The sequence below is a fragment of the Somniosus microcephalus genome, unplaced genomic scaffold (genome assembly GCF_052327205.1).
Source record: "Somniosus microcephalus isolate GS21.2 unplaced genomic scaffold, FLI_Smic_1.0 unresolved_chr4, whole genome shotgun sequence".
In the NCBI taxonomy this organism is placed as follows: Eukaryota; Metazoa; Chordata; class Chondrichthyes; order Squaliformes; family Somniosidae; genus Somniosus; species Somniosus microcephalus.
In genome coordinates this window covers 2,775,951-2,802,889 of record NW_028225182.1, presented here as the reverse complement: position 1 = coordinate 2,802,889, position 26,939 = coordinate 2,775,951, and the positions used below count along the sequence as shown (strand labels likewise).

The 26,939-nt window shown below is 46.9% G+C and overlaps 13 non-coding genes across 13 annotated transcripts; all 13 read right to left on the bottom strand.

The window, feature by feature from the left end:
- Positions 1 to 11,213: 11,213 nt before the first annotated feature.
- Positions 11,214 to 11,285, bottom strand: trnaq-uug (transfer RNA glutamine (anticodon UUG)). The gene has a single exon. It is a non-coding gene; the product is annotated as a tRNA-Gln (tRNA).
- Positions 11,286 to 11,891: 606 nt separating this feature from the next.
- On the bottom strand, positions 11,892 to 11,963 carry trnaq-cug (transfer RNA glutamine (anticodon CUG)). Its single transcript has one exon. It is a non-coding gene; the product is annotated as a tRNA-Gln (tRNA).
- A 604-nt stretch (positions 11,964 to 12,567) lies between these two features.
- On the bottom strand, positions 12,568 to 12,639 carry trnaq-uug (transfer RNA glutamine (anticodon UUG)). The gene has a single exon. It is a non-coding gene; the product is annotated as a tRNA-Gln (tRNA).
- Positions 12,640 to 13,919: 1,280 nt separating this feature from the next.
- On the bottom strand, positions 13,920 to 13,991 carry trnaq-uug (transfer RNA glutamine (anticodon UUG)). Its single transcript has one exon. It is a non-coding gene; the product is annotated as a tRNA-Gln (tRNA).
- A 606-nt stretch (positions 13,992 to 14,597) lies between these two features.
- On the bottom strand, positions 14,598 to 14,669 carry trnaq-cug (transfer RNA glutamine (anticodon CUG)). Its single transcript has one exon. It is a non-coding gene; the product is annotated as a tRNA-Gln (tRNA).
- A 1,956-nt stretch (positions 14,670 to 16,625) lies between these two features.
- trnaq-uug (transfer RNA glutamine (anticodon UUG)) lies at positions 16,626 to 16,697 on the bottom strand. The gene has a single exon. It is a non-coding gene; the product is annotated as a tRNA-Gln (tRNA).
- Positions 16,698 to 17,981: 1,284 nt separating this feature from the next.
- Positions 17,982 to 18,053, bottom strand: trnaq-uug (transfer RNA glutamine (anticodon UUG)). Its single transcript has one exon. It is a non-coding gene; the product is annotated as a tRNA-Gln (tRNA).
- A 606-nt stretch (positions 18,054 to 18,659) lies between these two features.
- On the bottom strand, positions 18,660 to 18,731 carry trnaq-cug (transfer RNA glutamine (anticodon CUG)). The gene has a single exon. It is a non-coding gene; the product is annotated as a tRNA-Gln (tRNA).
- A 1,281-nt stretch (positions 18,732 to 20,012) lies between these two features.
- Positions 20,013 to 20,084, bottom strand: trnaq-cug (transfer RNA glutamine (anticodon CUG)). The gene has a single exon. It is a non-coding gene; the product is annotated as a tRNA-Gln (tRNA).
- Positions 20,085 to 20,690: 606 nt separating this feature from the next.
- On the bottom strand, positions 20,691 to 20,762 carry trnaq-uug (transfer RNA glutamine (anticodon UUG)). The gene has a single exon. It is a non-coding gene; the product is annotated as a tRNA-Gln (tRNA).
- Positions 20,763 to 21,367: 605 nt separating this feature from the next.
- On the bottom strand, positions 21,368 to 21,439 carry trnaq-cug (transfer RNA glutamine (anticodon CUG)). Its single transcript has one exon. It is a non-coding gene; the product is annotated as a tRNA-Gln (tRNA).
- A 2,638-nt stretch (positions 21,440 to 24,077) lies between these two features.
- trnaq-uug (transfer RNA glutamine (anticodon UUG)) lies at positions 24,078 to 24,149 on the bottom strand. The gene has a single exon. It is a non-coding gene; the product is annotated as a tRNA-Gln (tRNA).
- Positions 24,150 to 24,754: 605 nt separating this feature from the next.
- On the bottom strand, positions 24,755 to 24,826 carry trnaq-cug (transfer RNA glutamine (anticodon CUG)). The gene has a single exon. It is a non-coding gene; the product is annotated as a tRNA-Gln (tRNA).
- Positions 24,827 to 26,939: the final 2,113 nt, after the last annotated feature.

Sequence of the window (26,939 nt, the reverse complement as noted above, 5' to 3'; positions counted from 1 at the left end):
GGACGCGGAGCGCCTCGAGTCTCGCCCCGTGTCCCTCGAGGGGCACTGAAACTGAATTTCTGGCGATCGGTATTACTACAATCGCTGAGCTAAATCCTGCGCTCAGGCGACTTTTGCGCCACTTTGGCGCCCGAACCCAATTTCTAGGCAAAGGCTCACATTCCATTGGCTTTGTTGATTATTTTTTGTACCTGATCACTATATTTTAGTGATCTCTTTACACAAACCCCTAAATGTCTTTGGACCTTCACTGCTCCCAGCTTTCCACCATTTAAACAATACTCACATCTGTCTTTCTTTGGTCCAGAATGGATGACCTCACATTTAACTGTGTTGAAATCCACCTGCCACAGTTTTGCCCACTCAGTTAATCTATCAATGTCTCTTTGTAATTTTATGCTCCCCTCTACACTACTTACTGTGCCACCTATCTTTGTGTCATCGGCAAACCTGGATATATGGCTCTCTATTATGTTATCCCTGTCATTAATAAATATAGTGAATAGTTGACCCCCAGCACAGATTCTTGTTGACACCACAAGTCACTTCCTTCCAATTCGAGTACATTCCCACTGTCCCTACTCTCTGTCTCCCACCGCCTGACCAATCTCCTAACGAGCCCAATAATTTGCCTTCAATTCCATGACCTTTAATTTTAGCTAACAGTCTCTTATATGGAACCTCATTGAATCCCTTCTGGAAGTCCATATACAACATATCCACAGACATTCCTCTGTCTACTACTTCAGCTAATTCCTCAAAGTTCAATGAGGTTCGTTAGACATGACCTGCCCTCTACACATCCATATTGCCTCTCTCTAATCAACTCACATTTCTCTCTGTGCTCAGTCACTTTGTCCTTGGCTGTAGGAGATTGTCATATATTCCTATCTCCCGTGTGGATGTATTACAGGATATTGTCAAACATCCTTTATCTCCAATACAAGTTCGAGGTGAAAGGAAACAGTGAAAAAACCTTTGACTTCGTTCAATAAAGTTATAATCAATCAGATACTGAAATATAACCCCTTCCATGCAGTGTATATGAGATATCGGTACCAATAAAACTCACACACCCCAGAGATACCGGCTTTGCTCCTCAAAGAGTCGATTTGAAGAGTTCCCCTTTTTTTATTACTCTGAGCTTCAGATTGCTGTATTCTTATATTTTTCATATTGGGACACGTGTGGGAATCATAAACCATCACTCCCTCCCTGTGTGTATCCTGATGATACAGTGGTTCTCATTTGTTCGGGAAGCCTTGGATGTTTGATCGCTTCCAACCTTTATTACAAAGACAACGTTTGTCTCTTCTCCACACGAGCAGTCGAAATTCCTGCTTCACACTCCCACCTGCTGTGATAAAAGTCTGTCTCTTTCAGTGTGTGTCTTTCTCTCGTGTGATTTAAACTTGCTCCATCCGGATGGACGACCCGGCATCAAACTCGGCACCAGCTAAGAACACGGCAACGGCACACCCAGCCCCGTCGACCCTGCAAAGTCCTCCTCACCAACATCTGGGCAATTGTGCCAGAATTGGGAGAGCTGTGACACAGACTAGTCAAGCAACAGCCTGACATAGTCATAGTCACAGAATCTTACCTTTCAGCCAATGCCCCAAACTCCTCCATCACTATCCCTGGGTATGTCCTGTCCCACCGGCAGGACAGACCCACCAGGGGTGGCGGCACTGTGGTATACAGTCGGGAGGGAGTGGCCCTGGGAGTCCTCAACATTGACTCCGGACCCCATAAAAGTCTCGTTGCTTCAGGTCAAGCATGGGCAAGGAAACCTCCTGCTGATTACCACCTCCCTCCCACCCTCAGCTGATGAATCAGTGCTCCTCCATGTTGAACACCACTTGGAAGAAGCACTGAGAGTAACAAGGGCACAGAATGTACTCTGGGTGGGGGACTTCAATGTCCATCACCATGAGTGGTTCGGTAGCACCACTACTGACCGAGCTGGCTGAGTCCAGAAAGACATATCTGCCAGTCTGGGCCTCCGGCAGGTGGTGAGAGAACCAAAATGAGGGAAAAACCTACTTGACCTCGTCCTCACCAATCTACCTGTCGCAGATGGATCTTTCCATGACAGCATTGGCAGCAGCGACCACCGCACAGTCACTGAGGAGACGACGTCACGTCTTCACACCAAGAACACCCTCCATCATGTTGTGTGGCACTACCACCGTGCTAATTGGGACAGATTCAGAGCAGATCTAGCAGCTCAAAACTGGGCATCCATGCGGCGCTGTGGGCCATCAGCAACAGCAGAATAGTATTCAACCACAATCTGTACCACCAAGGCCTGGCCTGGTTCAATAAGGAGTGCAGAAAACCATGCCAGGAGTAGCAGCAGGCATACCAAAAATGAAGTGCTAAAAAGCGGAAACAGCATGCTATAGACAGGGTGAAGTGGTCCCACAATCAATGGATCAGACCAAAGCTCTGCAGTCCTGCCACATTCAGTCGTGAATGGTGGTGGACAATTAAACAACTAACGGGAGGAGGAGGCACCATGAATATCCCCATCCTCAATGATGGCGGAGCCCAGCACGTGAGTGCAAAAACACGGCTGAAGCGTTTACCACCACGTTTATCACCATCTCACCCCCTCTCACTCTCTCTTCGCCCTCTCTCTCTCCCTCCCCTCTCTCTCCCGCCCCCTCTCTCTCCCGCCCCCTCTCTCTCCCGAACCCGTTCTCTCTCTACCTCCGTTCTCTCGCTCATCCTCTCTATCACTCCCTCCCCGCTCTCTCTCCCTCCCCCTCTCTCTCCCTCCCCACTCCCTCTCTTTCTCTCCCTCCCCCTCCCTCTCTTTCTCTCTCTCCCTCGCTCCCCCCCTCTCCCACCCTACGATTCACACTGTTGTCTCCCTATTAATGTGTCCAGTTTTAGATGTGGCCGTGTAATAATACTGAGTAATGTCGATGTAATGAGTACAGACTCTGAACACAAAGCTTCCTGTGGGTAATTGGGGAGAGGAACACCAGCAGACTCTGCAGGAATTCCCACTGGGAGCACAAATTCATAACATCAACTAGTTTATGTTGATTAGATTTGATTGGCTTTCAGGGATATATTTTTACATCAATTTAAACATCAACCCACAGCTGTACGATGGGGTTAATTATGAGGTCATTGTGATGAAATATTCCATTCATCACTGCCTGTGACTGTGGTTGGTTTCAGGTTCCCCCTTACCATTGTATTGTGTATTGGAATGTATTGAATGTGTTGTGTGTAGGGCTCCGCCCATACCTGGCCTCTATGTAAGCCAGCTCAGTCTGGCCTCACAGCCAGTACTGCAGACCTCCAGGGAAGATACCTCTCTCCACTGCGTGTTATCTTCTAAGTTAATAAAAGCCTTGTTTTGTTTCGCTAACATCGAGTCTCGGGATGATTGAGGCACATCAATTTTATTAACTTATTTTTCAACACAATGGATCAACTCCTGAAACCCGAACGTTTGGATTTGGATCAGCATGCTCCGGACGCATCAGCACGCTTCGGACACTGGTTTATGTGTATGGAATTCTTCCTGGACAATTCCGCAGCCGTCAAAGACGCTACGGACGCTGCGAGTATGAAACTCGGAATTCTGCGGAATTGGGTAAGCCACCAGGTTTACCCCCTCATCCAAGACGCCGACACGTACCTGGCCGCCTGCGACATCTTAAAGGCGCATTACCAGCAGCCTACGAATGAGGTGTATGCTAGGCATCTGTTCGCCACTTGCGCACAGCGACCTGGGGAATCGGTGGAGGAGTTCCTAGGCACCCTGAAAATGCTTGGCAAAGACTGCAAGTGCCGAGATGTAAAAGCCGCAGTGTACACCGATGAGCTTGTTCGCGATGCCTTTATCACAGGCCTCAGCTCCACTTACATCCGGCAAAGACTGCTGGAAAAAACGGGATTGGTCCTGAAACAGGCTGCGGACACCGCGCGATCACTGGATGTGGCCCAGAGAAACTCGGACGCCTACTCTTCAGCCCGTGCCGTCCACGCCGCCACGTGTGCACCAAGGGCGCCGCCATCTTGGAAGGCATCTTCCCCGCCCGGCAGCCCGACACCGTCGGGGCCCCGCTCTCCCCCCCAGAAGCCCTACGACAGCCGCGACGCGTCGGGGACCCAACTGCTACTTCTGCGGGCAGCCAAAGCACACCAGAAACCTGTGCCCGGCGAAAGGCACCACCTGCTTTAAGTGCGGTAAGAAGGGGCACTTTGGGAAGGTGTGCAGAGGGAACCCCGCTGGAAAACCAAAACACGCCACCGCCGCGTGTGCGCCGTGGGAGCGGCCATCTTGGACGCCATCTTGCCCGACCTCGTGGGGTCGCCATCTTGTGAGCAGACAGCGCGGACGCCATCTTGTCTCGATCAGGGCCCTACAGTGGCATCGGTCACAGTGGACCAGACCAGGCCCCACCCGCTGTCCAAATCAATGGTGGACATCGAGGTAAACGGGTGCGGGGTTAAATGTTTAATTGACAGTGGAAGCACGGAGAGTTTTATCCACCCGGAACTGGCACGACAACTCTCCCTAAAGGTGGTCCCTACTCGGGGTACCATCTCTATGGCTGATAAAACCCAGACATCGACCATTCTGGGTTACTGCACGGTACAATTGTCCGTTAACGTGACTGTATACGATAATTTTAAAGTATTAATCATGAAGAATCTATGCGCGAGCGTGATCTTGGGCCTGGATTTCCAGTGCAACCACCAAAGCATCACGCTCAAGTACGGTGGGTCCCAGCCGCCCCTCACAGTGTGCGGCCTGGCTACCCTGAAGGTAAAGCCGCCTTCGCTATTCGCGAACCTCACCCCTAACTGCCGGCCAATAGCGACCAAAAGCAGGAGGTACAGCTGGGAGGACAGGCGGTTTATCGCAACCGAGGTAGACAGGCTCCTGAAAGAGCGCATTATTGAATGCAGCAATAGCCCGTGGCGCGCCCAAGTGGTGGTGGTAAGGGGTAGCGAGAAGAAATGGATGGTGATCGACTATAGCCAAACGATCAACAGGTACACCCAACTAGACGCCTACCCGCTACCCCGCATATCAGAAATGGTGAACCAAATCGCCCAATACCGGGCGTTCTCCACCAGCGACCTCAAGTCAGCGTACCACCAGCTCCCTATCAGACCAGAGGACCGCCCGTACACCGCCTTCGAGGCGAACGGACGCCTCTACCAGTTCCTCAGAGTCCCCTTTGGGGTGACGAATGGGGTCTCGGTCTACCAGAGGGAGATGGATCGCATGGTCGATGACCACCACTTGCAGGCAACCTTCCCCTACCTCGACAACGTCACCATCTGCGGTCACAACCAGCAGGATCACGACTCGAACCTCGAGAGGTTCCTGAAAACCGCACAAAAACTCAACCTCACCTACAACGAGGACAAGTGCGTTTTCAACACCACGCGCCTCTGCATACTAGGCAGCGTGGTGGAGAATGGGGAAATCGGACCAGACCCCGACCGATTGCGCCCCCTACGGGAGCTGCCCCTGCCCAACACTCCCAAAGCCCTGAAAAGGTGCCTGGGGTTATTTTCTTATTATTCCCAATGGGTCCCCAACTACTCCGACAAAGCCCGCCCCCTCGTGAAAGCATCCTCTTTTCCGCTCTCTGCTGAGGCCCACGCCACCTTCAAAAGCATTAAGCAGGATATTGAGCGGGCCACGCTACAGGCAGTGGACGAGAACACTCCATTTCAAGTGGAAAGTGATGCGTCTGACTTTGCCTTGGCGGCCACCCTCAACCAGGCGGGGCGGCCCGTAGCTTTCTTCTCGAGGACCCTCCAAGGGCCCGAGATCAGACACTCCTCCGTGGAAAAGGAGGCCCAAGCCATCGTGGAGGCAGTGCGCCACTGGCGCCACTACCTAGCCGGCAAATGCTTCACCCTACTTACCGACCAGCGGTCGGTAGCGTTTATGTTCAATAACAAACAGAGGGGGAAGATCAAAAATGATAAGATTCTTAGGTGGCGGATCGAGCTCTCCACCTTCGAGTATGACATCATTTACCGGCCAGGGGCCCTTAACGAATCCCCAGATGCCCTCTCATGAGGGATGTGTGCCAGCGCCACCGGGGATCGGCTACAGACCCTCCACAACGACCTCTGCCACCCAGGGGTCACGCGGCTGTTCCACTTCATAAAGTCCCGCAACTTACCCTACTCGATTGAGGAAGTTCGGCCTCTGACCAGGAACTGCCGCACTTGCGCCGAGTGCAAGCCTCGGTTCTACCACCCTGATAGAGCCCACTTAATCAAAGCTACACGGCCCTTTGAGCGGCTCAGCTTAGATTTCAAGGGCCCCCTCCCGTCCGTCGACCGCAATGTTTACTTCCTGAACATTGTGGACGAATACTCCCGCTTCCCATTCGCCTTCCCCTGCCCAGACATGACCAGCGCCACGGTCATTAAATGCCTCAACAGCCTGTTCTGCCTGTTCGGTATGCCGAGCTACATCCACACGGATGGGGGGGTGTCCTTCATGAGTGAAGAGCTACGCCAGTACATGCTGTCCAGGGGTATCGCCACGAGCCGTACCACCAGCTACAACCCCCGGGGTAACGGTCAAGTGGAGCGAGAGAACGGGACAGTATGGAAAGCAGTCACTCTAGCTCTAAGGACCAAGGGCCTCCCTATCTCCCGCTGGCAGGAAGTCCTCTCAGATGTGCTCCATTCGATACGGTCGCTATTGTGTACTGCCACTAATGCCACGCCTCATGAACGAATGTTTAGCTTCCCCCAGAAATCCACCTCAGGCGTATCCATGCCATCATGGCTCTCCACCCCGGGTCCGGTATTCGTGCGAAGGCATGTGAGGGGCCATAAGACGGACCCTCTCGTGGAGCCAGTGCACCTACTCCACACCAACCCCAAATACGCGTATGTCCGGCACGCCGACGGAAGGGAGGACACCGTGTCAATAAAAGATGTCGCCCCAGCCGGTAACGACAACAACCACGGCAATAGCAGCAACAACGACCACAGCAACTCTTACCCACCCACTACTCTTTCATCACCCCCAGAAGAACATCGACCAACGGCACCCCCACCAACTACCCCTTCAACAACCCTGGCGGTACCCCCGGCAGAGACCCAGGAGGCCACCGGGGACACCCAGCCGACACCCGCGACACCACAACAGCCACGTCGGTCGCAGAGGACTACCAAACCCCCGAACAGACTAAATCTATAGAAGGGGTGAATGTGATTAAATATTCCATTCATCACTGCCTGTGACTGTGGTTGGTTTCAGGTTCCCGCTTACCATTGTATTGCCTGTGACTGTGGTTGGTTTCAGGTTTCTCCTCACCATTGTATTGTGTATTGGAATGTATGGAATGTGTTGTGTGTAGGGCTCCTCCCATACCTGGCCTGTATGTAAGCCAGCTCAGTCTGGCCTCACAGCCAGTACTGCAGACCTCCAGGGAAGATACCTCTCTCCACTGCGTGTTATCTTCTAAGTTAATAAAAGCCTTGTTTTGTTTCGCTAACATCGAGTCTCGGGATTATTGAGGCACATCAGTCATCATCAGCAGTGAGGTCATCAGCTGGCAGGTCAGGTGACCGCTTGAGCCACAAGGCATCACAACCCGATCTGTGACTGGATTCAGAGCCCAAACCCTGTCACAATGGCCTTTTCAAATCAACTTACTGGCTGCTGGAAAACACAGCAGGTAAACTTTGTGTTTGACCGCGAGGAGAGCGAGTGAGAGATTTACAAAACACAATCAACTCTTGTGAAGATCAGTGAGTAAAGGCTGAGAGCTCTGTGCTCGAGCAGACCGTGAGTTTATCAATAGGAGATAGGCCGAGAAATTCCTTTCCCCGAGAATGGGTGCGGGGATCGGGATGGGCTCGCAACACAGGCCCGTTCGGAGGACTGCAGGCTGTTTGCCAACTTCGTGCTGCCGACTCTGCTGAGCACTGAGCACGGGGGGGTGAATAACGCCAAGGGCGCGGGTCCGATCCCCGTACGGGCCATCAGCCTAATTTTATGGTCTTTCCGAAAATATAAAATACAAACTTTAGAAGGAAGCCAATGCAGACAGAATCTCACGGGGGATTTATTTGGATTAACATCCACTGCACCTTTGCCACCGGGGCTGAGAGACACATCTTTCTGTTTATTTGTCTTTCTGGGTTTGCTGATGAAAGTTGAACAGGCGGCCTGTTCCCGATAATGGTCACAAGCAGGTAAGAGACAGACAGAGCGGCTCTGACCCCGCGAGATGGGCAAAAGGCTTCAGTTCAGGAGAAATGCATCAATGAATTGTTCGCCCAGCACCGAGAGAGACAACATCCAGAGAAAAACACAGGAGGACATCGATTTCAAGTGGATGCCTACCCGCACTTGGTGCCGTGCTTTCGCGAACACGTCTTTTGTGTGCTCGTCTAAAAAATGTCATTTTGTCCGAACAGTTTGCCTGTCGCGTAAAGGATCTGAATTGCAAAGGAGCAGGCAGGAAAAACTGCATTGCTGTGCTTGCTGGCAGGAGGCTTGCTGCAGCTTCCCTGGTGGTCTACTGGTTAGGATTCGGCGCTCTCATCGCCGCGGCCCGGGTTCGATACCCGGTCAGGGAACAGTGCGTTTTGGGGCTGTTTGAATTGCCCGATTTGCAGAGCCTCTCCATCGAGCTTGAGCGCACCACAGTCCGGAAGGGTCAGCGCGCTACCTGCTTCCAGCACGATTTGCTGGAACCACAGTCTCTCCCGCAATTCTCCAAACACCGATGGATTCTTTGGGCGGTTGCCCTCGGTCGGCGCCCGTTGCTCAGACTACGACCTTCCAGGACCTTCCTTTCAGGTGAGATCCCCGTGAGATGATGCCACACTGCAGGTGAGTTCGAACTTACTCGTCGCCACTGTAAAGTCTGCATCTCAATAATACACGCACTTCGGGAGAACAGTTTAACAGGTACTTTACTGAACAAGAGGCAGCTTGAAACTGAAACTACAGAAGCCTGCTAGGGCCTTTTATACAGGGGTGGTCACTGCCAGTACTGCAGTCCAAGACCAGTTATTCCCTTAAAGGTACATACACAACGGAGAACAATAAATCAACCGTCATTGATTCAGGCAGCAAACGGTCCAGCAACCGTGGTTGGTACGCAGATGCCTTCACCCTGTATGTCCGAAATTTCCAGCAACTGGGACAACAAGAATTCAGGTTCCACAGAGATTTGAACTCTGATTGATGGATTCAGAGTCCAGAGTGCTAACCATTACACCATGGAACCGTTGCTGAAGATTTCATTAGCTCTTTTCTCAAAATCAACAACATTAACGTCTCCACCATTCAACTTTGTCTCGGCCTGGTCTCATCCTTAACTTCAGCTTGCCCAATTGCCCCTCTGCTAAGCCTCGGTTCTGAGCAAATCACACAGCCGCCTTGATGGATCTTGGTTCTCAAAACGCTGCTTCTTTCTCACACTGCTCAGAGCAGCTTGTATTACAGTCCTGCCTGATAAAATGTGTATAAACCTTGCAAGGCACTGCTGCACTAAAGAAATGCAATTGTTAACTTTTTTCGAGAATACGAAGTGCAATGCCTACGTTTCAAGAAGCTCTGCTTTCAATTACAACAAGTATGCCAGCCGAATGCAGCTTGCAAAGAAAATGTTGAGCAATCTGCTGTGGAATCAAATGAAGCACTGAACAACACATATCTTTCTGCTCCGCTCATTTGGAACAGGGAATGAGAGGTTCAGCCTATCATCTGATGTCGAGAACAATAAATCAACCGTCATCGATTCAGGCAGCAAACGGTCCCATAACCGTGGTTGGTATGCAGATGCCAAGCTTGTATGTTCTAAATTTCCAGCAGCTGGGACAACAAGAATTCAGGTTCCACCAAGATTTGAATTCGGATCGCTGGACTCAAAGTCCAGAGTGCTCACCATTACACCATGGAACCTTTGCTGATAAATTTATTTGAATCTTTTCTTAAAATCAACAACATTACCGTCTCCACCATTATACTTTGTCTCGGCCAGGTCTCATCCTTAACTTCAGCTTGCCCACTTGCCCCTCTGCTAAGCCTCGGTTCTGAGTAAATCACACAGCTGCCTTGATGGCTATCGGTTCACAAATCTCTGTTTCTTTTTCACACTGCTCATAGCATCTTGTATTGCAGTCCTGCCAGGTAAAACGTGAATAATCTTTGCAAGGCACTGCTGCACGACAGATAAGCAATTGTTAACTTTTTTCGAGAATACGAAGTGCAATGTTAACGTTTCAAGAAGCACTGCTTTCAATTTCAACAGGTATGCCAGCCGAATGCAGCTTGCAAAGAAAATGTTGAGCAATCTGCTGTGCAGTGAAACGAAGCACTGGACAATACACATCTTTCTCCCCCGCTTATTTGGAACTGGGAATGAGAGGTTGAGCCTATCATCTGATGTCCAGAACAATAAATCCACCGTCATTGATTCAGGCAGCAAACGGTCCCGTTACCGTGGTTGGTATGCAGATACCAAGCTTGTATGTCCCAAATTTCAGCAGCTGGGGCAACAAGAATTCAGGTTCCACCGAGATTTGAAGTCGGATCGCTAGATTCAGAGCCCAGAGTGCTTACCATTACACCATGGAACCTTCGCTGAACAGTCCCTAGATTATTTTCTCAAAATCAACAACATTACCATCTGCACCATTATACTTTGTCTCGGCCTGGTCTCATCCTCAACGTCAGCTTGCCCACTTGCCCCTCTGCTAAGCTTCGGTTCTGAGCAAATCACACAGCTGCCTTGATGGCTATCGGTTCACAAATCTCAGCTTCTTTTTCACGCTGCTCATGGCAGATTGCATTGCAGTCCTGCCAGGTATAATGAGTATAATCTTTGCAAGGCACTGCTGCACGAAAGATGAGCAATTGTTAACTTTTTTCGAGAATACGAAGTGCAATGCCTTCGTTTCAAGAAGCACTGCTTTCAATTTCAGCAAGTATGCCAGCCGAATGCAGCTTGCAAAGAAAATGTTGAGCATTCTGCTGTACAGTCAAACGAAGCACTGGACAACACACATCTTTCTCCCCCTCTTATTTGGAACTGGGAATGAGAGGTTGAGCCTATCATCTGATGTCGAGAACAATAAACGAACCGTCATTGGTCCAGGCAGCAAATGGTCCCGCAACCGTGATTGTTATGAATATGCCAAGCTTGTGTGTCCCAAATTTCCAGCAGCTGGGACAACAAGAATTCAGGTTCCACCGAGATTTGAACTCGGATCGCTGGATTCAAAGTCCAGAGTGCTCACCATTACACCATGGAACCTTTGCTGATAAATTTATTTGAATCTTTTCTTAAAATCAACAACATTATCGTCTCCACCATTATACTTTGTCTCGGCCAGGTCTCATCCTTAACTTCAGCTTGCCCACTTGCCCCTCTGCTAAGCCTCGGTTCTGAGTAAATCACACAGCTGCCTTGATGGCTATCGGTTCACAAATCTCTGTTTCTTTTTCACACTGCTCATAGCATCTTGTATTGCAGTCCTGCCAGGTAAAATGTGAATAATCTTTGCAAGGCACTGCTGCACGATAGATAAGCAATTGTTAACTTTTTTCGAGAATACGAAGTGCAATGTCTGCATTTCAAGAAGCACTGCTTTCAATTTCAACAAGTATGCCAGCCGAATGCAGCTTGCAAAGAAAATGTTGAGCAATCTGCTGTGCAGTGAAATGAAGCACTGGACAATACACATCTTTCTCCCCCGCTTATTTGGAACTGGGAATGAGAGGTTGAGCCTATCATCTGATGTCCAGAACAATAAATCAACCGTCATCGATTCAGGCAGCAAACGGTCCCGTAACCGTGGTTGGTATGCAGATGCCAATCTTGTATGTCCCAAATTTCCAGCAGCTGGGACAACAATAATTCAGGTTCCACCGAGATTTGAACTTGGATCACTGGATTCAGAGTCCAGAGTGCTTACCATTACACCATGGAACCTTTGCTGAACAGTTCCTTAGATTCTTTTCTCAAAATCAACAACATTACCGTCTCCACCATTATACTTTGTCTCGGCCAGGTCTCATCCTTAACTTCAGCTTGCCCACTTGCCCCTCTGCTAAGCTTCGGTTCTGAGCAAATCACACAGCTGCCTTGATGGCTATCGGTTCACAAATCTCAGCTTCTTTTTCACACTGCTCATGGCAGTTTGCATTGCAGTCCTGCCAGGTAAAATGAGTATAATCTTTGCAAGGCACAGCTGCACGAAAGATGAGCAATTGTTAACTTTTTTCGAGAATACGAAGTGCAATGCCTACGTTTCAAGAAGCGCTGCTTTCAATTTAAGCAAGTATGCCAGCCGAATGCAGCTTGCAAAGAAAATGTTGAGCTTTCTGCTGTGCAGTCAAACGAAGCACTGGACAACACACATCTTTCTCCCCCTCTTATTTGGAACTGGGAATGAGAGGTTGAGCCTATCATCTGATGTCGAGAACAATAAACGAACCGTCATTGGTCCAGGCAGCAAATGGTCCCGCAACCGTGGTTGTTATTGAAGATGCCAAGCTTGTATGTCCCAAATTTCCAGCAGCTGGGACAAGAATTCAGGTTCCACCGAGATTTGAACTCGGATCGGTGGATTCAAAGTCCAGAGTGCTCACCATTACACCATGGAACCTTTGCTGATAAATTTATTTGAATCTTTTCTTAAAATCAACAACATTACCGTCTCCACCATTATACTTTGTCTCGGCCAGGTCTCATCCTTAACTTCAGCTTGCCCACTTGCCCCTCTGCGAAGCCTCGGTTCTGAGTAAATCACACAGCTGCCTTGATGGCTATCGGTTCACAAATCTCTGTTTCTTTTTCACACTGCTCATAGCATCTTGTATTGCAGTCCTGCCAGGTAAAATGTGAATAATCTTTGCAAGGCACTGCTGCACGATAGATAAGCAATTGTTAACTTTTTTCGAGAATACGAAGTGCAATGTCTACATTTCAAGAAGCACTGCTTTCAATTTCAACAAGTATGCCAGCCGAATGCAGCTTGCAAAGAAAATGTTGAGCAATCTGCTGTGCAGTGAAACGAAGCACTGGACAACACACATCTTTCTCCCCCGCTTATTTGGAACTGGGAATGAGAGGTTGAGCCTATCATCTGATGTCCAGAACAATAAATCAACCGTCATCGATTCAGGCAGCAAACGGTCCCGTAACCGTGGTTGGTATGCAGATGCCAATTTTGTGTGTCCCAAATTTCCAGCAGCTGTGACAACAATAATTCAGGTTCCACCGAGATTTGAACTCGAATCGCTGGATTCAGAGCCCAGAGTGCTTACCATTACACCATGGAACCCTCGCTAAACAGTCCTTAGATTCTTTTCTCAAAATCAACAACATTACCATCTCCACCATTATACTTTGTCTTGGCCTGGTCTCATCCTTAACTTCAGCTTGCCCACTTGCCCCTCTGCTAAGCTTCGGTTCTGAGCAAATCACACAGCTGCCTTGATGGCTATCGGTTCACAAATCTAAGCTTATTTTTCACACTGCTCATGGCAGATTGCATTGCAGTCCTGCCAGGTAAAATGAGTATAATCTTTGCAAGGCACAGCTGCACGAAAGATAAGCAATTGTTAACTTTTTTCGAGAATACGAAGTGGAATGCCTACGTTTCAAGACGCACTGCTTTCAATTTCAGCAAGTATGCCAGCCGAATGCAGCTTGCAAAGAAAATGTTGAGCATTCTGCTGTGCAGTCAAACGAAGCACTGGACAACACACATCTTTCTCCCCCTCTTATTTGGAACTGGGAATGAGAGGTTGAGCCTATCATCTGATGTCGAGAACAATAAACGAACCGTCATTGGTCCAGGCAGCAAATGGTCCCGCAACCGTGGTTGTTATGAAGATGCCAAGCTTGTATGTCCCAAATTTCCAGCAGCTGGGACAAGAATTCAGGTTCCACCGAAATTTGAACTCGGATCGCTGGATTCAAAGTCCAGAGTGCTCACCATTACACCATGGAACCTTTGCTAATAAATTTATTTGAATCTTTTCTTAAAATCAACAACATTACCGTCTCCACCATTATACTTTGTCTCGGCCAGGTCTCATCCTTAACTTCAGCTAGCCCACTTGCCCCTCTGCTAAGCCTCGGTTCTGAGTAAATCACACAGCTGCCTTGATGGCTATCGGTTCACAAATCTCTGTTTCTTTTTCACACTGCTCATAGCATCTTGTATTGCAGTCCTGCCAGGTAAAATGTGAATAATCTTTGCAAGGCACTGCTGCACGATAGATAAGCAATTGTTAACTTTTTTCGAGAATACGAAGTGCAATGTCTACATTTCAAGAAGCACTGCTTTCAATTTCAACAAGTATGCCAGCCGAATGCAGCTTGCAAAGAAAATGTTGAGCAATCTGCTGTGCAGTGAAATGAAGCACTGGACAATACACATCTTTCTCCCCCGCTTATTTGGAACTGGGAATGAGAGGTTGAGCCTATCATCTGATGTCCAGAACAATAAATCAACCGTCATCGATTCAGGCAGCAAACGGTCCCGTAACCGTGGTTGGTATGCAGATGCCCATCTTGTATGTCCCAAATTTCCAGCAGCTGGGACAACAATAATTCAGGTTCCACCGAGATTTGAACTTGGATCACTGGATTCAGAGTCCAGAGTGCTTACCATTACACCATGGAACCTTTGCTGAACAGTTCCTTAGATTCTTTTCTCAAAATCAACAACATTACCGTCTCCACCATTATACTTTGTCTCGGCCAGGTCTCATCCTTAACTTCAGCTTGCCCACTTGCCCCTCTGCTAAGCTTCGGTTCTGAGCAAATCACACAGCTGCCTTGATGGCTATCGGTTCACAAATCTAAGCTTCTTTTTCACACTGCTCATGGCAGATTGCATTGCAGTCCTGCCAGGTAAAATGAGTATAATCTTTGCAAGGCACAGCTGCACGAAAGATAAGCAATTGTTAACTTTTTTCGAGAATACGAAGTGCAATGCCTACGTTTCAAGAAGCACTGCTTTCAATTTAAGCAAGTATGCCAGCCGAATGCAGCTTGCAAAGAAAATGTTGAGCTTTCTGCTGTGAAGTCAAATGAAGCGTTGGACAACACACATCTTTCTCCCCATCTTATTTGGAACTGGGAATGAGAGGTTGAGCCTATCATCTGCTGTCGAGAACAATAAATCAACCGTCATTGATCCAGGCAGCAAACGGTCCCAAAACCGTGGTTGTTATGAAGATGCCAAGCTTGCATGTCCCAAATTTCCAGCAGCTGGGACAACAAGAATTCAGGTTTCACCGAGATTTGAACTCGGATCGCTGGATTCAGAGCCCAGAGTGCTTACCATTACACCACATAACCTTCGCTGAACGGTCCTTAGATTCTTTTCTGAAAATCAACAACATTACCATCTCCACCATTATACTTTGTCTCGGCCTGGTCTCATCCTTAACGTCAGCTTGCCCACTTGCCCCTCTGCTGAGCTTCGGTTCTGAGCAAATCACACAGCTGCTTTGATGGCTATCGGTTCACAAATCTCAGCTTCTTTTTCACACTGCTCATAGCATCTTGTATTGCAGTCCTGCCAGGTAAAATGTGAATAATCTTTGCAAGGCACTGCTGCACGATAGATAAGCAATTGTTAACTTTTTTCGAGAATACGAAGTGCAATGTCTACATTTCAAGAAGCACTGCTTTCAATTTCAACAATATGCCAGCCGTATGCAGCTTGCAAAGAAAATGTTGAGCAATCTGCTGTGCAGTGAAATGAAGCACTGGACAATACACATCTTTCTCCCCGGCTTATTTGGAACTGGGAATGAGAGGTTGAGCCTATCATCTGATGTCCAGAACAATAAATCAACCGTCATCGATTCAGGCAGCAAACGGTCCCGTAACCGTGGTTGGTATGCAGATGCCAATCTTGTGTGTCCCAAATTTCCAGCAGCTGTGACAACAATAATTCAGGTTCCACTGAGATTTGAACTCGGATCGCTGGTTTCAGAGCCCAGAGTGCTTACCATTACACCATGGAACCCTCGCTAAACAGTCCTTAGATTCTTTTCTCAAAATCAACAACATTACCATCTCCACCATTATACTTTGTCTCGGCCTGGTCTCATCCTTAACTTCAGCTTGCCCACTTGCCCCTCTGCTAAGCTTCGGTTCTGAGCAAATCACACAGCTGCCTTGATGGCTATCGGTTCACAAATCTAAGCTTATTTTTCACACTGCTCATGGCAGATTGCATTGCAGTCCTGCCAGGTAAAATGAGTATAATCTTTGCAAGGCACAGCTGCACGAAAGATAAGCAATTATTAACTTTTTTCGAGAATACGAAGTGGAATGCCTACGTTTCAAGAAGCACTGCTTTCAATTTCAGCAAGTATGCCAGCCGAATGCAGCTTGCAAAGAAAATGTTGAGCATTCTGCTGTGCAGTCAAACGAAGCACTGGACAACACACATCTTTCTCCCCCTCTTATTTGGAACTGGGAATGAGAGGTTGAGCCTATCATCTGATGTCGAGAACAATAAACGAACCGTCATTGGTCCAGGCAGCAAATGGTCCCGCAACCGTGGTTGTTATGAAGATGCCAAGCTTGTATGTCCCAAATTTCCAGCAGCTGGGACAAGAATTCAGGTTCCACCGAAATTTGAACTCGGATCGCTGGATTCAAAGTCCAGAGTGCTCACCATTACACCATGGAACCTTTGCTGATAAATTTATTTGAATCTTTTCTTAAAATTAACAACATTACCGTCTCCACCATTATACTTTGTCTCGGCCAGGTCTCATCCTTAACTTCAGCTTGCCCACTTGCCCCTCTGCTAAGCCTCGGTTCTGAGTAAATCACACAGCTGCCTTGATGGCTATCGGTTCACAAATCTCTGTTTCTTTTTCACACTGCTCATAGCATCTTGTATTGCAGTCCTGCCAGGTAAAATGTGAATAATCTTTGCAAGGCACTGCTGCACGATAGATAAGCAATTGTTAACTTTTTTCGAGAATACGAAGTGCAATGTCTACATTTCAAGAAGCACTGCTTTCAATTTCAACAAGTATGCCAGCCGAATGCAGCTTGCAAAGAAAATGTTGAGCAATCTGCTGTGCAGTGAAATGAAGCACTGGACAATACACATCTTTCTCCCCCGCTTATTTGGAACTGGGAATGAGAGGTTGAGCCTATCATCTGATGTCCAGAACAATAAATCAACCGTCATCGATTCAGACAGCAAGCGGTCCCGTAACCATGGTTGGTATGCAGATGCCCATCTTGTATGTCCCAAATTTCCAGCAGCTGGGACAACAATAATTCAGGTTCCACCGAGATTTGAACTTGGATCACTGGATTCAGAGTCCAGAGTGCTTACCATTACACCATGGATCCTTTGCCGAGCAGTTCCTTAGATTCTTTTCTCAAAATCAACAACATTATCGTCTCCACCATTATACTTTGTCTCGGCCAGGTCTCATCCTTAACTTCAGCTTGCCCACTTGCCCCTCTGCTAAGCTTCGGTTCTGAGCAAATCACACAGCTGCCTTGATGGCTATCGGTTCACAAATCTAAGCTTCTTTTTCACACTGCTCATGGCAGATTGCATTGCAGTCCTGCCAGGTAAAATGAGTATAATCTTTGCAAGGCACAGCTGCACGAAAGATAAGCAATTGTTAACTTTTTTCGAGAATACGAAGTGCAATGCCTACGTTTCAAGAAGCACTGCTTTCAATTTAAGCAAGTATGCCAGCCGAATGCAGCTTGCAAAGAAAATGTTGAGCTTTCTGCTGTGCAGTCAAATGAAGCGCTGGACAACACACATCTTTCTCCCCATCTTATTTGGAACTGGGAATGAGAGGTTGAGCCTATCATCTGATGTCGAGAACAATAAACGAACCGTCATTGTTCCAGGCAGCAAACGGTCCCGCAACCGTGGTTGTTATGAAGATGCCAAGCTTGTATGTCCCAAATTTCCAGCAGTTGGGACAACAAGAATTCAGGTTCCACCGAGATTTGAACTCGGATCGCTGGATTCAAAGTCCAGAGTGCTCACCATTACACCATGGGACCTTTGCTGATACATTTTTTTGAATCTTTTCTTAAAATCAACAACATTACCATCTCCACCATTATACTTTGTCTCGGCCAGGTCTCATCCTTAACTTCAGCTTGCCCAATTGCCACTCTGCTAAGCCTCGGCTCTGAGTAAATCACACAGCTGCCTTGATGGCTATCGGTTCACAAATCTCTGTTTCTTTTTCACACTGCTGATAGCATCTTGTATTGCAGTCCTGCCAGGTAAAATGTGAATAATCTTTGCAAGGCACTGCTGCACGATAGATAAGCAATTGTTAACTTTTTTCGAGAATACGAAGTGCAATGTCTACATTTCCAGAAGCACTGCTTTCAATTTCAACAAGTATGCCAGCCGAATGCAGCTTGCAAAGAAAATGTTGAGCAATCTGCTGTGCAGTGAAATGAAGCACTGGACAATACACATCTTTCTCCCCCGCTTATTTGGAACTGGGAATGAGAGGTTGAGCCTATCATCTGATGTCCAGAACAATAAATCAACCGTCATCGATTCAGGCAGCAAACGGTCCCGTAACCGTGGTTGGTATGCAGATGCCCATCTTGTATGTCCCAAATTTCCAGCAGCTGGGACAACAATAATTCAGGTTCCACCGAGATTCGAACTCGGATCGCTGGATTCAGAGCCCAGAGTGCTTACCATTACACCATGGAACCTTTGCTGAACAGTTCCTTAGATTCTTTTCTCAAAATCAACAACATTACCGTCTCCACCATTATACTTTGTCTCGGCCAGGTCTCATCCTTAACTTCAGCTTGCCCACTTGCCCCTCTGCTCAGCTTCGGTTCTGAGCAAATCACACAGCTGCCTTGATGGCTATCGGTTCACAAATCTAAGCTTATTTTTCACACTGCTCATGGCAGATTGCATTGCAGTCCTGCCAGGTAAAATGAGTATAATCTTTGCAAGGCACAGCTGCACGAAAGATAAGCAATTGTTAACTTTTTTCGAGAAAACAAAGTGCAATGCCTTCGTTTCAAGAAGCACTGCTTTCAATTTCAGCAAGTATGCCAGCCGAATGCAGCTTGCAAAGAAAATGTTGAGCATTCTGCTGTGCAGTCAAACGAAGCACTGGACAACACACATCTTTCTCCCCCTCTTATTTGGAACTGGGAATGAGAGATTGAGCCGATCATCTGATGTCGAGAACAATAAACGAACCGTCATTGGTCCAGGCAGCAAATGGTCCCGCAACCGTGGTTGTTATGAAGATGCCAAGCTTGTATGTCCCAAATTTCCAGCAGCTGGGACAAGAATTCAGGTTCCACCGAAATTTGAACTCGGATCGCTGGATTCAAAGTCCAGAGTGCTCACCATTACACCATGGAATCTTTGCTGATAAATTTATTTGAATCTTTTCTTAAAATCAACAACATTACCGTCTCCACCATTATACTTTGTCTCGGCCAGGTCTCATCCTTAACTTCAGCTTGCCCACTTGCCCCTCTGCTAAGCCTCGGTTCTGAGTAAATCACACAGCTGCCTTGATGGCTATCGGTTCACAAATCTCTGTTTCTTTTTCACACTGCTCATAGCATCTTGTATTGCAGTCCTGCCAGGTAAAATGTGAATAATCTTTGCAAGGCACTGCTGCACGATAGATAAGCAATTGTTAACTTTTTTCGAGAATACGAAGTGCAATGTCTACATTTCAAGAAGCACTGCTTTCAATTTCAACAAGTATGCCAGCCGAATGCAGCTTGCAAAGAAAATGTTGAGCAATCTGCTGTGCAGTGAAATGAAGCACTGGACAATACACATCTTTCTCCCCCGCTTATTTGGAACTGGGAATGAGAGGTTGAGCCTATCATCTGATGTCCAGAACAATAAATCAACCGTCATCGATTCAGGCAGCAAACGGTCCCGTAACCGTGGTTGGTATGCAGATGCCCATCTTGTATGTCCCAAATTTCCAGCAGCTGGGACAACAATAATTCAGGTTCCACCGAGATTTGAACTTGGATCACTGGATTCAGAGTCCAGAGTGCTTACCATTACACCATGGAACCTTTGCTGAGCAGTTCCTTAGATTCTTTTCTCAAAATCAACAACATTATCGTCTCCACCATTATACTTTGTCTCGGCCAGGTCTCATCCTTAACTTCAGCTTGCCCACTTGCCCCTCTGCTAAGCTTCGGTTCTGAGCAAATCACACAGCTGCCTTGATGGCTATCGGTTCACAAATCTAAGCTTCTTTTTCACACTGCTCATGGCAGATTGCATTGCAGTCCTGCCAGGTAAAATGAGTATAATCTTTGCAAGGCACAGCTGCACGAAAGATAAGCAATTGTTAACTTTTTTCGAGAATACGAAGTGCAATGCCTACGTTTCAAGAAGCACTGCTTTCAATTTAAGCAAGTATGCCAGCCGAATGCAGCTTGCAAAGAAAATGTTGAGCTTTCTGCTGTGCAGTCAAATGAAGCGCTGGACAACACACATCTTTCTCCCCATCTTATTTGGAACTGGGAATGAGAGGTTGAGCCTATCATCTGATGTCGAGAACAATAAACGAACCGTCATTGTTCCAGGCAGCAAACGGTCCCGCAACCGTGGTTGTTATGAAGATGCCAAGCTTGTATGTCCCAAATTTCCAGCAGTTGGGACAACAAGAATTCAGGTTCCACCGAGATTTGAACTCGGATCGCTGGATTCAAAGTCCAGAGTGCTCACCATTACACCATGGAACCTTTGCTGATACATTTTTTTGAATCTTTTCTTAAAATCAACAACATTACCATCTCCACCATTATACTTTGTCTCGGCCAGGTCTCATCCTTAACTTCAGCTTGCCCACTTGCCACTCTGCTAAGCCTCGGCTCTGAGTAAATCACACAGCTGCCTTGATGGCTATCGGTTCACAAATCTCTGTTTCTTTTTCACACTGCTCATAGCATCTTGTATTGCAGTCCTGCCAGGTAAAATGTGAATAATCTTTGCAAGGCACTGCTGCACGATAGATAAGCAATTGTTAACTTTTTTCGAGAATACGTAGTGCAATGTCTACATTTCAAGAAGCACTGCTTTCAATTTCAACAATATGCCAGCCGTATGCAGCTTGCAAAGAAAATGTTGAGCAATCTGCTGTGCAGTGAAATGAAGCACTGGACAATACACATCTTTCTCCCCGGCTTATTTGGAACTGGGAATGAGAGGTTGAGCCTGTCATCTGATGTCCAGAACAATAAATCAACCGTCATCGATTCAGGCAGCAAACGGTCCTGTAACCGTGGTTGGTATGCAGATGCCAATCTTGTATGTCCCAAATTTCCAGCAGCTGGGACAACAATAATTCAGGTTCCACCGAGATTTGAACTCGGATCGCTGGATTCAGAGCCCAGAGTGCTTACCATTACACCATGGAACCTTTGCTGAACAGTTCCTTAGATTCTTTTCTCAAAATCAACAACATTACCATCTCCACCATTATACTTTGTCTCGGCCAGGTCTCATCCTTAACTTCAGCTTGCCCACTTGCCCCTCTGCTCAGCTTCGGTTCTGAGCAAATCACACAGCTGCCTTGATGGCTATCGGTTCACAAATCTAAGCTTATTTTTCACACTGCTCATGGCAGATTGCATTGCAGTCCTGCCAGGTAAAATGAGTATAATCTTTGCAAGGCACAGCTGCACGAAAGATAAGCAATTGTTAACTTTTTTCGAGAAAACAAAGTGCAATGCCTTCGTTTCAAGAAGCACTGCTTTCAATTTAAGCAAGTATGCCAGCCGAATGCAGCTTGCAAAGAAAATGTTGAGCATTCTGCTGTGCAGTCAAACGAAGCACTGGACAACACACATCTTTCTCCCCCTCTTATTTGGAACTGGGAATAAGAGATTGAGCCTATCATCTGCTGTCGAGAACAAAAAATCAACCGTCATTGATCCAGGCAGCAAACGGTCCCAAAACCGTGGTTGTTGTGAAGATGCCAAGCTTGCATGTCCCAAATTTCCAGCAGCTGGGACAACAAGAATGCAGATTCCACCGAGATTTGAACTCGGATCGCTGGATTCAGAGCCCATAGTGCTTACCATTACACCACGTAACCTTCACTGAACGGTCCTTAGATTCTTTTCTCAAAATCAACAACATTACCATCTCCACCATTATACTTTGTCTCGGCCTGGTCTCATCCTTAACGTCAGCTTGCCCACTTGCCCCTCTGCTGAGCTTCGGTTCTGAGCAAATCACACAGCTGCCTTGATGGCAATCGGTTCACAAATCTCAGCTTCTTTTTCACACTGCTCATGGCAGATTGCATTGCAGTCCTGCCAGGTAAAATGAGTGTAATCTTTGCAAGGCACAGCTGCACGAAAGATAAGCAATTGTTAACTTTTTTCGAGAATACGAAGTGCAATGCCTACGTTTAAAGAAGCACTGCTTTCAATTTCAGCAAGTATGCCAGCCGAATGCAGCTTGCAAAGAAAATGTTGAGCATTCTGCTGTGCAGTCAAACGAAGCACTGGACAACACACATCTTTTTCCCCCTCTTATTTGGAACTGGGAATGAGAGGTTGAGCCTATCATCTGATGTCGAGCACAATAAACCAACCGTCATTGCTCCAGGCAGCAAACGGTCCCGTAAACGTGGTTGTTATGAAGATGCCAAGCTTGTATGTCCCAAATTTCCAGCAGTTGGGACAACAAGAATTCAGGTTCCACCGAAATTTGAACTCGGATCACTGGATTCAAAGTCCAGAGTGCTCACCATTACACCATGGATCCTTTGCTGATACATTTATTTGAATCTTTTCTTAAAATCAACAACATTACCATCTCCACCATTATACTTTGTCTCGGCCAGGTCTCATCCTTAACTTCAGCTTGCCCACTTGCCCCTCTGCTGAGCCTCGGCTCTGAGTAAATCACACAGCTGCCTTGATGGCTATCGGTTCTCAAATCTCTGTTTCTTTTTCACACTGCTCATAGCATCTTGTATTGCAGTCCTGCCAGGTAAAATGTGAATAATCTTTGCAAGGCACTGCTGCACGATAGATAAGCAATTGTTAACTTTTTTCGAGAATACGAAGTGCAATGTCTACGTTTCAAGAAGCACTGCTTTCAATTTCAACAAGTATGCCAGCCGAATGCAGCTTGCAAAGAAAATGATGAGCAATCTGCTGTGCAGTGAAATGAAGCACTGGACAATACACATCTTTCTCCCCCGCTTATTTGGAACTGGGAATGAGAGGTTGAGCCTATCATCTGATGTCCAGAACAATAAATCAACCGTCATCGATTCAGGCAGCAAACGGTCCTGTAACCGTGGTTGGTATGCAGATGCCAATCTTGTATGTCCCAAATTTCCAGCAGCTGGGACAACAATAATTCAGGTTCCACCGAGATTTGAACTTGGATCGCTGGATTCAGAGTTCAGAGTGCTTACCATTACACCATGGAACCTTTGCTGAACAGTTCCTTAGATTCTTTTCTCAAAATCAACAACATTACCGTCTCCACCATTATATTTGTCTCGGCCAGGTCTCATCCTTACCTTCAGCTTGCCCACTTGCCCCTCTGCTAAGCTTCGGTTCTGAGCAAATCACACAGCTGCCTTGATGGCTATCGGTTCACAAATCTCAGCTTCTTTTTCACACTGCTCATGGCAGATTGCATTGCAGTCCTGCCAGGTAAAATGAGTATAATCTTTGCAAGACACAGCTGCACGAAAGATAAGCAATTGTTAACTTTTTTCGAGAATACGAAGTGCAATGCCTACGTTTCAAGAAGCACTGCTTTCAATTTCAGCAAGTATGCCAGCCGAATGCAGCTTGCAAAGAAAATGTTGAGAATTCTGCTGTGCAGTCAAACGAAGCACTGGACAACACACATCTTTCTCCCCCTCTTATTTGGAACTGGGAATGAGAGGTTGAGCCTATCATCTGATGTCGAGAACAATAAACGAACCGTCATTGGTCCAGGCAGCAAACGGTCCCGCAACCGTGGTTGTGATGAAGATGCCAAGCTTGTATGTCCCAAATTTCCAGCAGCTGGGACAACAAGAATTCAGGTTCCACCGAGATTTGAACTCGGATCGCTGGATTCAAAGTCCAGAGTGCTCACCATTACACCATGGAACCTTTGCTGATAAATTTATTTGAATCTTTTCTTAAAATCAACAACATTACCGTCTCCACCATTATACTTTGTCTCGGCCAGGTCTCATCCTTAACTTCAGCTTGCCCACTTGCCCCTCTGCTAAGCCTCGGCTCTGAGTAAATCACACAGCTGCCTTGATGGCTATCGGTTCACAAATCTCTGTTTCTTTTTCACACTGCTCATAGCATCTTGTATTGCAGTCCTGCCAGGTAAAATGTGAATAATCTTTGCAAGGCACTGCTGCACGATAGATAAGCAATTGTTAACTTTTTTCGAGAATACGAAGTGCAATGTCTACATTTCAAGAAGCACTGCTTTCAATTTCAACAATATGCCAGCCGTATGCAGCTTGCAAAGAAAATGTTGAGCAATCTGCTGTGCAGTGAAATGAAACACTGGACAATACACATCTTTCTCCCCGGCTTATTTGGAACTGGGAATGAGAGGTTGAGCCTATCATCTGATGTCCAGAACAATAAATCAACCGTCATCGATTCAGGCAGCAAATGGCCCCGTAACCGTGGTTGGTATGCAGATGCCAATCTTGTATGTCCCAAATTTCCAGCAGCTGGGACAACAATAATTCAGGTTCCACCGAGATTTGAACTCGGATCGCTGGATTCAGAGCCCAGAGTGCTTACCATTACACCATGGAACCCTCGCTAAACAGTCCTTAGATTCTTTTCTCAAAATCAACAACATTACCATCTCCACCATTATACTTTGTCTCGGCCTAGTCTCATCCTTAACTTCAGCTTGCCCACTTGCCCCTCTGCTAAGCTTCGGTTCTGAGCAAATCACACAGCTGCCTTGATGGCTATCGGTTCACAAATCTCAGCTTCTTTTTCACACTGCTCATGGCAGATTGCATTGCAGCCCTGCCAGGTAAAATGAGTATAATCTTTGCAAGGCACAGCTGCACGAAAGATAAGCAATTGTTAACTTTTTTCGAGAATACGAAGTGCAATGCCTACGTTTCAAGAAGCACTGCTTTCAATTTCAGCAAGTATGCCAGCCGAATGCAGCTTGCAAAGAAAATGTTGAGCATTCTGCTGTGCAGTCAAACGAAGCACTGGACAACACACATCTTTCTCCCCCTCTTATTTGGAACTGGGAATGAGAGGTTGAGCCTATCATCTGATGTCCAGAACAATAAATCAACCGTCATTGATTCAGGCAGCAAACGGTCCCGTAACCTTGGTTGATATGCAGATACCAAGCTTGTATGTCCCAAATTTCAGCAGCTGGGACAACAATAATTCAGGTTCCACCGCGATTTCAACTCGGATCGCTGGATTCAGAGCCCAGAGTGCTTACCATTACACCATGGAACCTTCGCTGAACAGTCCCTAGATTCTTTTCTCAAAATCAACAACATTACCATCTCCACCATTATACTTTGTCTCGGCCTGGTCTCATCCTTAACGTCAGCTTGCCCACTTGCCCCTCTGCTAAGCTTCGGTTCTGAGCAAATCACACAGCTGCCTTGATGGCTATCGGTTCACAAATCTCAGCTTCTTTTTCACACTGCTCATGGCAGATTGCATTGCAGTCCTGCCACGTAAAATGAGTATAATCTTTGCAAGGCACAGCTGCACGAAAGATAAGCAATTGTTAACTTTTTTCAAAGAATACGAAGTGCAATGCCTACGTTTCAAGAAGCACTGCTTTCAATTTCAGCAAGTATGCCAGCCGAATGCAGCTTGCAAAGAAAATGTTGAGCAATCTGCTGTGCAGTCAAACGAAGCACTGGACAACGCACATCTTTCTCCCCCTCTTATTTGGAACTGGGAATAAGAGGTTGAGCCTATCATCTGATGTCGAGAACAATAAATCAACCGCCATTGATCCAGGCAGCAAACGGTCCCATAACCGTGGTTGTTGTGAAGATGCCAAACTTGCATGTCCCAAATTTCCAGCAGCTGGGACAACAAGAATTCAGGTTCCACCGAGATTTGACCTCGGATCGCTGGATTCAGAGTCCAGAGTGCTTACCATTACACCATGGAACCTTTGCTGAACAGTTCCTTAGATTCTTTTCTCAAAATCAACAACATTACCATCTCCACCATTATACTTTGTCTCGGCCAGGTCTCATCCTTAACTTCAGCTTGCCCACTTGCCCCTCTGCTAAGCCTCGGTCCTGAGTAAATCACACAGCTGCCTTGATGGCTATCGGTTCACAAATCTCTGGGTTTTTTTCACACTGCTCATGGCATCTTGTATTGCAGTCCTGCCAGGTAAAATGAGTATAATCTTTGCAAGGCACAGCTGCACGAAAGATAAGCAATTGTTAACTTTTTTCAAAGAATACGAAGTGCAATGCCTCCGTTTCAAGAAGCACTGCTTTCAACTTCAGCAAGTATGCCAGCCGAATGCAGCTTGCAAAGAAAATGTTGAGCATTCTGCTGTGCAGTCAAACGAAGCACTGGATAACACACATCTTTCTCCCCCTCTTATTTGGAACTGGGAATGAGAGGTTGAGCCTATCATCTGATGTCGAGAACAATAAATCAACCGTCATTGATTCAGGCAGCAAACGGTCCCGTAACCGTGGTTGGTATGCGGATGCCAAGCTTGTATGTCCCAAATTTCCAGCAGCTGGGACAACAAGAATTCAGGTTCCACCAAGATTTGAACTTGGATCGCTGGACTCAAAGTCCAGAGTGGTCACCATTACATCATGCAACCGTCGCTGAAGAATTCATTAGAATCTTTTCTTAAAATCAACAACATTACCGTCTCCACCATTATACTTTGTCTTGGTCTGG